General features: G+C 38.4%; 1 protein-coding gene across 18 annotated transcripts in view; it reads left to right on the top strand.

Moving 5' to 3' along the window:
- Positions 1 to 266: 266 nt before the first annotated feature.
- Positions 267 to 10,690, top strand: part of LOC136438017 (intersectin-1-like) — a 67,084-nt gene continuing 56,660 nt past the window's right edge. For 15 of the 18 annotated variants that reach the window (XM_066432778.1, XM_066432772.1, XM_066432759.1 and 12 more), the window contains exons 1-2: positions 267 to 449; positions 751 to 880. The gene's annotated coding sequence lies outside the window, so the exon portion shown is untranslated. The remainder of the gene's footprint in view (positions 450 to 750; positions 881 to 10,690) is intronic. The other 3 variants (XM_066432691.1, XM_066432751.1, XM_066432657.1) reach the window with 1 other exon arrangement.

Below are 10,690 nucleotides of genomic sequence, written 5' to 3'. Positions count from 1 at the left end.
GCTGACCCATAATACAATGCGGGTATTTGCAGTTTGCATGAAGGATGGTGATTGGCCACCGGCAATGATCTAATTTGTAGCTAATTGGAAAGAAAAATCTAAAGTCTGTCTTTAGCGTAAGATTCAAGACTGGTGGTTTGTCTTTATTTCGTTTTTACACGTTGATAACATTGCCGTTGGGTCTTTTTATGAGTCGTTTCTCAAGTAAATGGTCACTTTCCAGGATTATGGTTGAAGATTCATCAACGAATCACAAGAAGGGATGCATATATGCTAATTAGGTCTCCCAGCAGTGTCTAATCGTTGAATGTGACAGAATTTCCGTGCAGTTTTACCTCCATTTTGGGCCGATCTTCGACTTTAAGCAATCGGACCGGCTCAGAATTCATCAATCGCTACAAGAGGAGGAATCTGGGACCGTTGTGGATGTGCAAACAGGAGGGATAAAGGTGGGGCTTTGCTGTTTTTCCTGCGCGACCGGACGGGCGCTGTCCGACTGTGGTGGTGGGAGGTGGCACCGGATGGGTTGGGGAGGGGGGCGTTCGCTTTGTTACCAAAAAATCGAAATTTCTGTATATTGTTTTACTTGTCCCTCTTTAGGTAGCTACCATTCAGTAATGATTGTCTTAAGAAAATGGAAGATTTTGTGACATTGTGTGATTTTTCGACAATTTTTAAGCTTCGAAAGTGGAAACACAGTTCTTGTTCTCGTCATCAACTTCACCTCTGTTGTAATGATATCATTCGCAGACCGTCTGATGTGGAGACCGCCCAGAAGGCTGGAACTGAGAAATATTGATGTTTTAACTGACGACATCGTGCCAGAAAACAGCTGCTTTTACGTCACAAGACCTGCAGTTGTCATCAAGGTGAAACCAAGGTAAACAAGTCTTGTTTTCACAACATCCCAAGTGGATTCCCATAATTCTAAAGTGGTACAACATGTACATGTGTGTGTGCTTGCCTGCATGTGCATGTGTGTGTGTGTACAGCGTGTGTACACGTGTATGTGTATGTCGTTTGGTGTAATATAACCAGCTGCTGCCATGCCATGTGCCTGCGAAGCTGGTGTGTTACACCGATGGGCAGTTTTACCGGCTATATAGATACAGATACAGGTGTATGTGTGTGTGTGTGTGCATGTGTCTGTCTGTTGGTCCCAGATGCACATCACAGAATAAATGCAGGCTAGATAGAAAATAAACAATTGTGACAATGTACTGTCTATGTACTATATAAGAGTTAAGACATTCTAATCATGATAGTATGCTGCCATAATGTAAAATTTCTGTCAAGAAATATTGACTGAGGAAATAACCAACTGCGTGTGTATGTAATGTCTGATGATGTTAGAAGTGTCACCCATTACGAACTTGATAGCTGAAGCTTAAGGGTGCCAGCATACACTAGTGAGTATCATCCTACTTGAATACTCGTCATCTTCGTGGCCGTGAACATGCATAAGTGGAGAGGTGCTGGTCGCCAGCGAAATGAGCACATCAGTGACATCATTACATTGTATTAGTGAAACTGAAAGAACATTTTATCTCTAGAATATTGCCGTCATTGAAATTTGATTAATTTTCCAGTTGTTACATTTTCTGTGAGTTTGTAATTTGCAACAGCAAAGTATGGGAATCAGTTGTAGACACTTTGAAGGGGTTGGTAAAATTGGCAGTGTACATGTATAGTTTGTCTCAAACTCAAAGACTCTATTCCTTATAGGCAAGGAAATTAACCTTTAATAATTCTGCACAACATGTAATCATATTTCGGTTACTCATTAGATAGATAGATGCCATGTAAACTAGCTCACAGGATAGTACTGTAAAAGGGGAATTTTTACAGTGGTTTTATGCTCACAGTTTTTTGTGGTGACCTCTCAACCACAAACTTAGATTAGAATCACTGCAAACAACAGGCAAACTATGTATAGTAGTTTCAACCATGAAGTTAAAACCACAGTGAACGCTTCATTTTCTCCATACTGCAAAAATTCCCTCTCAAATCAAACATTTACTCTTTTGCCTTTTAGTAGTTAGTAGTAGAGTGTCATCAGTTTGGTTAACAGGAGTGTAGAAGATGAAAGCTTGCATGCATGACTACATGACCCCTTTAGCTCATACTAGCTAATCATGCAAATGTGGAATTAGCTTGCATGGACAAAGGTGCATTCTAGAATTTCTCTACACCTGAATCCGTGGTTGTGCATCGTAAATAGATCTGAAAAGGAATTTCAGAGGATTGCTTCAAGGGTAACGTTACTGCTTATCTGTTATGGTGATCTGCATGAAAATCACGCTTGACTCAACTTGACTGTTGTATACACAACAGGGTTCAAATTCCGACAGAAACAAACAAAAAAGTGAATCTTTAAAATGCAGCTGCACAAATTTTGGTGATGAAAATTGAAAATGTGGAATGTTTCGAAATATCAATTTGTCTGTGATTCTAATACTTATTAGAGTGTCTATCAGAGAAAAGTGCTCAATCTTATTTGACGTCAGATATATCATTTTCATTATAAAAAGATTACTAAAGCGCATAGTGAAATGATTGTGCATTAAGAAAGTCACAACATATATTGTGCTACACGCATAGAATTTCTGTTTAGTTCACTACATTTCTTTCTGCCCAAAACTGGTCTGTAGGCTAACGCTTGACTGTAGCCTAGGATTGACTCCAGGCAAGCCACCTACTAGTATGCTAGAGCCTAATGCAAGCCCTCTAATAGCATAAGTTATACTTGAGCTGGTTTGGCCCTAAAGTAAAGGAATTAGTTAGGTGTGTGCTGATTTTGTTATCATAACTTGCTATCAGTGAATCACATCACATGATTCCAGTTTCTCCTTGGCCCTTGACATTTGAAGAGACCACTTAAGTTTTTAATTTTTAGCCTGGCAGGGACCCAGTGTTGTAGATAAGGATAACTACATGGTTAAATAAATCTAGCAATTGAAATATTACTTAAGGTCAATTGGTCATCCTTTGAGTCAATTTGGAATATATAACAACTACAAGTTCAAAATAACAAATACAAATACTACAACTTGGTACAAGTGTACATTGTATTTTCTAGTAGACTTTGTTTCTTACATGTCTCACTCTTACTATGGTGTCTGTATTTGACAATTGGCTAAAGTAATAAGTACATTTCCTGTTTCTAGTATGCCCCAAGATGTATGCACAATTTTACAACATATCCTGGTGATATGTAAAGCATTAAATGTTCTGCATATCTTTGCTATCAATTGAAGGGATCTTTGTACCAGTACAAAATGTATGCATACCTGCCCATGCATGTACGTTTTATCTATTTTGCGTGTACATCTAAACCTGTCCCAGATGATGATATCTTGCATATTATATGTAACACTGATATTGATAATGATTGATGTCAGTCAAAGCTGTTACATGTGTTAGTAGATAACAGATAAGACTGATTACAGTCAAACCTGCCTAGGCGACCACCTTTTCAACGCGACCACCTGGCCATGGCGACCGCTTTTTCTCGGTCCCGAAAATTTTCCCCATAGGCACAAGCATTAAGCTGCCTGCCCAAGGCGACCACCCGTCCAACGCGACCGTGACCGCCACAAATTGGGACCGCACAGAGCACAGTCCCTGCCCATGGCGGCCGCCTAATTTTCAAGCGTGTGGTGACATCGGAATGATCGGATCATTTTGCTGTCGGATTTCACGGAAATGTTTTCAAGACTTTGAAGGACAAAAATAAGGACAAAAATATATGGAATAGCAATGTTATAGCATCGATTCCTCCATGAAGTGTTTTAATAAAACGTTCCCAATATAAACATTGTATAGACAAATGTTTGTGATGTCGTTGTGCCTATCGTAATCTTATAGTTTACCGCAAACTCAGTTCGGTTTAAACTCAATTTTCAGAACGAATACGCAGTGCATGGCGTCAAAAAGTCAGATTTCACAGAAATTACTATCTATTTCTTGTATTTTCAACAAAAATGTGTCTGTGTCTTACTAAACACTGCCGAAAAATGACTTCGCGGCGGGCAAAACATCGGGCGAGAAATGTTGTTCCTCGGTCCCGACGCCATCTTGGATTTGGGGCGGCCCGGATTTGGCGTACCGCTGACCTTTCTAAAACGCGATGCTTTTGTGTATGAACATTTACGAATACTCTAGTTATTTATGAAAATTAATATTCTTATTTTCTTTTTATTTCCATGAATCTCACAAACCTTTATTGGACGCTGTGCGTTCTGCTGCACTGACTAATACCTTTCTATGCGGTCGCACAGAGCTTGGCGGCGCGACGAAATCACACCATTCCGTTTTCATCTTTAGTTGTCAGATCTAAAACTTTTTGCCCCTTTTATCCAGCGGTCGGCGCCCCAAAAAAAGGCTGCGGCCAGCAGGTGTTTTCTAGGGATTTGTCTTAGGCCTTAAAACTTCGATGATGTGCGTGTGTGTGTGTATTATTCAATGTAACGTGTGAATGCGGGAGGGCGCTGCGAGGCATCGATTTGTAGCCATTGCTTTGTAGTCAAAATAATGACGAAAATTTGTTCACGATGTAGCGGTATACAATTATTACAACGATAACGGAAAATAACATTTTTGTAGGATCTTTCTGTCAATGAGAATTGAACCTGGCGGGGGTCGCGCTGTCTAAATTCACATAATTTTCTATCCATTTACGTTCTGTATTTGAAAACCTCGACCTGGAAACATGCGAGTGGAATCCTCTTCATGGCGACCACCTGTCCATCGCGACCGTTTTTGCTCGGTCCGCCGGGTGGTCGCCTTGGGCAGGTTTGACTGTATTCCGATATCTTTTAAACTTGAATGACCCGTTTAAGGTCACAAGTGATACTATAAATGCATTTAAGTTCGCATGGTTTCTATTTCGCGCTAAGGCCACACCAATTTAATTCCTTGGTGAACAGATTTTTTTTTCAAATTTTAGCACAAAAAAAATCATGAAAACAGAAGGCTAGGGTGAAAACTTGCACCTGACCCTGTTCACTACCTGAAATTGTATTCACCAAAGTATATCTACTTTCCTCTGAGATTCTGTTTTCCTGTTGATTTTCCAATCTAGCATATTTTTTTTTAAATTCCGTTAACCAAGAACGGTGTGGCCTAAGGGGAAAATGGAGTGTTTGCAGTGGTTTTGAGTTTGCGACAGTGGTATAGTCACATACTGCTACAGTATTGGAAAAAATGTTCGCGATGGTTTTAAGTTCGCGGTGAAGCGGTCGCTGCGAAATCTCACTCACTCAGGTCCGCAAGCTCCTCTTCTGCGCCGCAAACATAAAACCACCGCAAACATTTCTGCATTTACAGTAATTTACATGTAGTACGGTGATTATCCAACACTTGAGTGGCTCTACAGTCATGATCATTACCAGACTAGACTCTCCTAATGTAGTGGAAAATGGAAGAGCAATTTTGACCCTTAGAACATAGTTGCCCTTCCCTTGAATAAAAGATCAGTCAACTGCGCATTGTGAAGTCAATTTACAATGAACGAAAGTGCTAATACACATGTACATGTGACATATATATAAAACATAACATATTATTATATTAATGTGAAAATTATTTCTTCACCTCCAATTCTTTGCAATTTTATTGAACAAGCCACCGCTAGAAAAATGATTGAAATCATTGAAAATATACATGAAGTAATACCAGTCAAAATATCAGGGATGTGACTAATTATAGATGATGATTTAGGGAAGAAATAGCTTTAGTGTTTACATCATCCTGTGGGCATACAAACATAAGAATATCCCTAAACATCCCATGTAGGTATTGAATTCTGTTTGGGCATGTTGAAAAATGGGCAGGTGGAATTTTCCCCCAAGGGTTCGGAGTCAAGGACAACTGGAGGTCACCAGTAAGGTCGTTTGCACATCTGTTTCTGGGTATCTGATGGTCGTAATATACAAGGGAACACTGGATCATACATAGTCTGTATGACTAAAATTATAGCATTACCAAATTTACTTATCACCAGTTACTACAAGGAATCTAATCTTTTTGGCAATGTGCCCATACTGTAACTCCATTCAGTTCGGGCTAAGAGTTCAACGCGAAAACCGTGAACATAAAACCACTGCGAACATTTCTGCATTAACAACTTAATATTACTATGTGAAAATTATTTCTTCACCACCAATTCTTTGTATGCTACATGTACATTGCAATTTTATTGGATAAGCCACCGCTACAAAAATGGTTATTAATTCTAGAAATAGTGCTAGTAAATAGATACTTACACAAGTCAGAGAAAACAAGGTCATCGGTGTGACCGTCATCATACAATATTGATTGTTTTGCCAACAAATTCCCCTTCCATTATTATGGTACCTACAAAACATGGTGGCCAATCAATCACGTTGTACAAGAATTTCCCTCTGAATCATTCATGACTGAAATGAAGGTAACTCCACCAGATGGGACCTAACGTCCACAGCACCAGAACTGTACCACTTCATAATCTTGAATTCTTACGCCATACCAATTTCATTCCATGCATATTATTCTCAGACATTAGAATACATACATGTAGTAGAAATTTAGGAAGCAGCTTACTAGAACAAGCATTAGTTATAATTATATATTGTTATGTTGCCCCCTTGACATGCCTACCAACTCGACCTCTATGAAAAGCTGCTCATAGAGCATTTTCGAGACTAAATAAAGGCACAAACAAACAAACAAACAACAAAACATGTACATGTATATAATTTTATATATATTCACTTGCTGAAACTGTGTGTATCAAAGTATAGTCATCAGACTCGGTATTTCAATTCAGCCATATTAATTATCTCCATGAAAAATGGAGATATAGTTTTAGGTGTGTCTGTCACAGTGTGTGTCTGTGTGTTTGTGTTTCCGGACTACTATAGTCAGCATAACTCAAGAACCTCTAGATGGATTACAATGATATTTGGTACATGTATGTGGGCAGGTGTTGGGAAGCCAAAATTCAAGGTCGACTTTGAGCCCCCTGGTATGTGACCTTGGTACTGCAGCAGAACTTCAATTTTTGTATCTTTTGACCTGGACGTGCTGTGGTCTTGATTTCTGGGTGGCAGATAGCTTGTGATGTAATAAAGAGGCGGTGTAGGTTTGGGCCCCCTAGCAGCTTCCTCTGGAACTGCAGGGGCGTTTTTGTGAAAATCTTCTAAGGTGAATAACTGTACAAAGGAACAACGGATTTCCATGATATTTAGTATGCAGGTAGCTTAGATAGAGATATACACAATGAAGTGCAAATTATGCTAATTGGGACTTAATTTGCATAGCTAAGGAGGAAAATCTATATTTGCAGTGTTTTCCATTATCAGACTCAAATACATGTAATATACAAATGTATGTAGTTTATGGAAAGTGGAGCATCAACAGATACCAATTATACCAATAAATTCCTAATTTGCATAATGTAAATGCAAAAATACCCTAAATCATCTAATTGGAAAATTATAGGACTGTCAATATTGCAATATGTAAGTTAGATAAAGGTGTTTATGACCAAGCATATATTACACCCTAAGTCATCTAATTGGAAAATTATAGGACTGTCAATATTGCAACGTGTAAGTTAGATAAAGGTGTTTATGACCAAGCATATATTATGCAAATGTGTAAGTCATTTGCATAAATAGAATTGTTCATGGAGATATGAGGTCGTGGAACTCTTGTTATCTTAGATTCGTACGCCGCACCAATTTCATTCCATGCATATGATTCTCAGACATTAGAATACATAGGTGAAATTTGGGAAGCAGCTTACTACATGTTTTGAGTCATCTTGGTTGACCTTAAAGCGTTAGGCCACACCAATTTAATTTCTTGGTTAACAGATTTTTTTTTCTAAATTTTAGCAAAAATAAAATCATGGAAACAGAAGGCTGGGCTGAAAACTTGTACCTGACCCTGTTCACCCCCTGAAACCGTGTGCATCAAAGTATAAACTTTCCTCTGAGATTCTGTTTTCCTGTTGATTTTCCAATCTAGCATTTTTTTTAAATTCCGTTAACCAAGAAATAAAGATGGTGTGGCCTTAGCTAATTGTTATGTTGACTCCATCACATGCCTACCAACTTGACCTCTATGAAAAGCGGCTCTGATGGCCGACTAGAGTATTTTCGAGACTAAATAAAGGCACAAACAAACAAACAAGCAAATAATCAGTCTTGCTGAAACTGTGTGTATCAAACTGATTCAAAGTACATGTATAGTCATCAGAGTTGGTATTTTAATTCAGCATTATTTTTTTAGAATCAGAGGTCCAGCAAATAAAATCTTGTGGCCTTATAACTGAAGAGGTACCTGTAACATTCTTATACTCTTGTCCTCATGTACATATGATATAGTTACCTTCGCGACGAATGGTTTCGTCGAGAAGGTTATGCGACGGTGCTTGTCTGTGTGTCTGTTAGTGAACAGAATAAGTCGAGAACGCCTGGATGGTTTGTTGTCGTAGTTGGTGTGTCGGTGTGTTTGTGGCAAATCTCAAGATGATTAGATTTTGGGCGAAGTGTTTTGCATAATTAACGAGAAAAGTGTAAAAATGTGTTCAATTGTATGCTTTACTATGCGTTCTGGTTGCGACGGGGATATTGATACGGGTAGATTGGGGGCAAAGTTGGTCATGAGGGGTCATGAGGGGTCATGAAACGTCAGTTACATGTACTGCAGCTGCCAGGGACAAATTGGCTATCAGCCAGCTGTAGGGCAGATACAAGAGATAGGCTTGCCCATGCAGTAATGCTTTAAAGCACTAAAACAAGGGCTCAGAAAAGGATTCACCTTAATTGCAAGCCCCAAAAATTCTTATGCACCAGAAAGCCACATCTGTCTACTTTAGAATCATGCAAAGAAAATAGACAGTTGACCAGCTCGTTCTCTCGTAACAGCTGACAGACGAAAACAATCGTCAACTTTGACCTACTCCCAGCCTGGAAGAGTCCACTCCGAGCATGTGAAACCAAACCACAAAGATATCTCCTTACACCAATTGAAAGACTGAAACATACAAATTTTGACCAAAGTTGGATATACACGGCCTTATATGAGTAAGAACAGTCATTAATGCAGTGCCACAGCATGGGAATACCGAGCATGTCTGTGTGTCTGTTAGTGAACACGATAAGTCGAGAATTATTGGAAGGATTGTCTTGGTATTTGGTATGTTGGTAGGTCTCGATGAAACCTGAAAATGATTAGATTTTGGGCCCCCTATCGGCTTGTAACGGTACTGCAGCGGAACTTCATGTTATGATATCTCGTGTTGTGGACATGCTATGGAACTGATTTTTAAGTGGTAGATAGCTCGTTGGGCAGAGAGTAAGTGGTATAGGCTTGGGCCCCCTAGCAACTTTTTTGGAACTGCAGGGGTAGGTTTTGCTTCAGACTTTGAAAGGGAATAACTCAAGAAGGGCTTGATGGAAGGTCATGATTTTTTGCATGTACATAGCTTGAGCGATGATGTACATGATTGGATACTTATTATGCAAATCAGTAACTAATTTGCATAATTAATGAGGAAAGTTTATACATTCATCAATTTCCATGATAGGACTCGCAAACATGTGACATATGTAACTGAGGAAGAGAGAAATATTAATAGATATCAGCTATGCAAATGAGAACCTCATTTACATAATCAATGAGAAAATAATATAACTCGAGATGGGCTTGATGGATGGTCATGATTTTTGGTATGTAGATAGCTTATGTGATGCTTTGTATGATTGGATGATAATTATGCAAATCAGATTATAATTAATGAGGCAATTTTAAAAACCTGCTGTGTTCCATGATATGACTATTCAAATATGTGACATTTGTAACTGAGGAAGAGAGGAATGTCAATAGATAGAAATTATGCAAATGTAGGCCTAATTTGCATAATTCATGAGAAACTACTATCATTCCATACTAGTAAATAACGGCAATTTCATACTTGTTGCATTTAGAAGTTGTGTGAATGTGAACACCATTGAATCAAATTATGCTAATAAGGAGCTTATTTGCATTATTGATGAAAAATGTTAGCATAACCTTCTTTGTTAAGCTCATAATCATAACAAGGAGGTTTGGACAACTTATGTTATTTGGGTGAGGAGGATCAACTGGTATGATTTTTGATTGATGAAAAACACTCCTAATACGTCAGTCATAAAGGTCAAAATCATTTCGCGAAGGTATGAGGTCGTAGAACTCTTGTTTTCCATGCATCAGATTTTTTGATCCTCAACTTTAGCCCTTCTGTCATAAAACTAATATAAAAAAGAAATGCCACCAGATGGCCACTCAAACATTTTGATTAGAATATTGGTCAATTGCCTATTTTTGCCACATGATATAAAATGTAATGACCTTGCACATTTGTTAACAAGGACCACATGTAAATGTCCTTGAGAATTGATTTTGTAACTTCAAAACGTAGTTATGGGGATTATATTGATACTAATGTGCTTCTTTAATACAATGTCAGAGTCTTGAACTACTGTCTTTTTTACAGTCACAGGCCAATGTGTAACAGCTTGAATGTGATGCATTGTGACACAGTCATGTTAAAATGACAACATTTTGACACACCATATGTAATTGATCTTTTGTTGAAACAGCTTGTAGAAATGATACACAGATTTTCAAATACCTGTACTGTAGAAGATATAGTATATTT

The sequence above is a fragment of the Branchiostoma lanceolatum genome, chromosome 1, assembly GCF_035083965.1.
Source record: "Branchiostoma lanceolatum isolate klBraLanc5 chromosome 1, klBraLanc5.hap2, whole genome shotgun sequence".
NCBI classification, from domain to species: Eukaryota; Metazoa; Chordata; class Leptocardii; order Amphioxiformes; family Branchiostomatidae; genus Branchiostoma; species Branchiostoma lanceolatum.
Note: the sequence above shows the minus strand (reverse complement) of the source record. Positions and strands in the feature narration are given on the sequence as shown.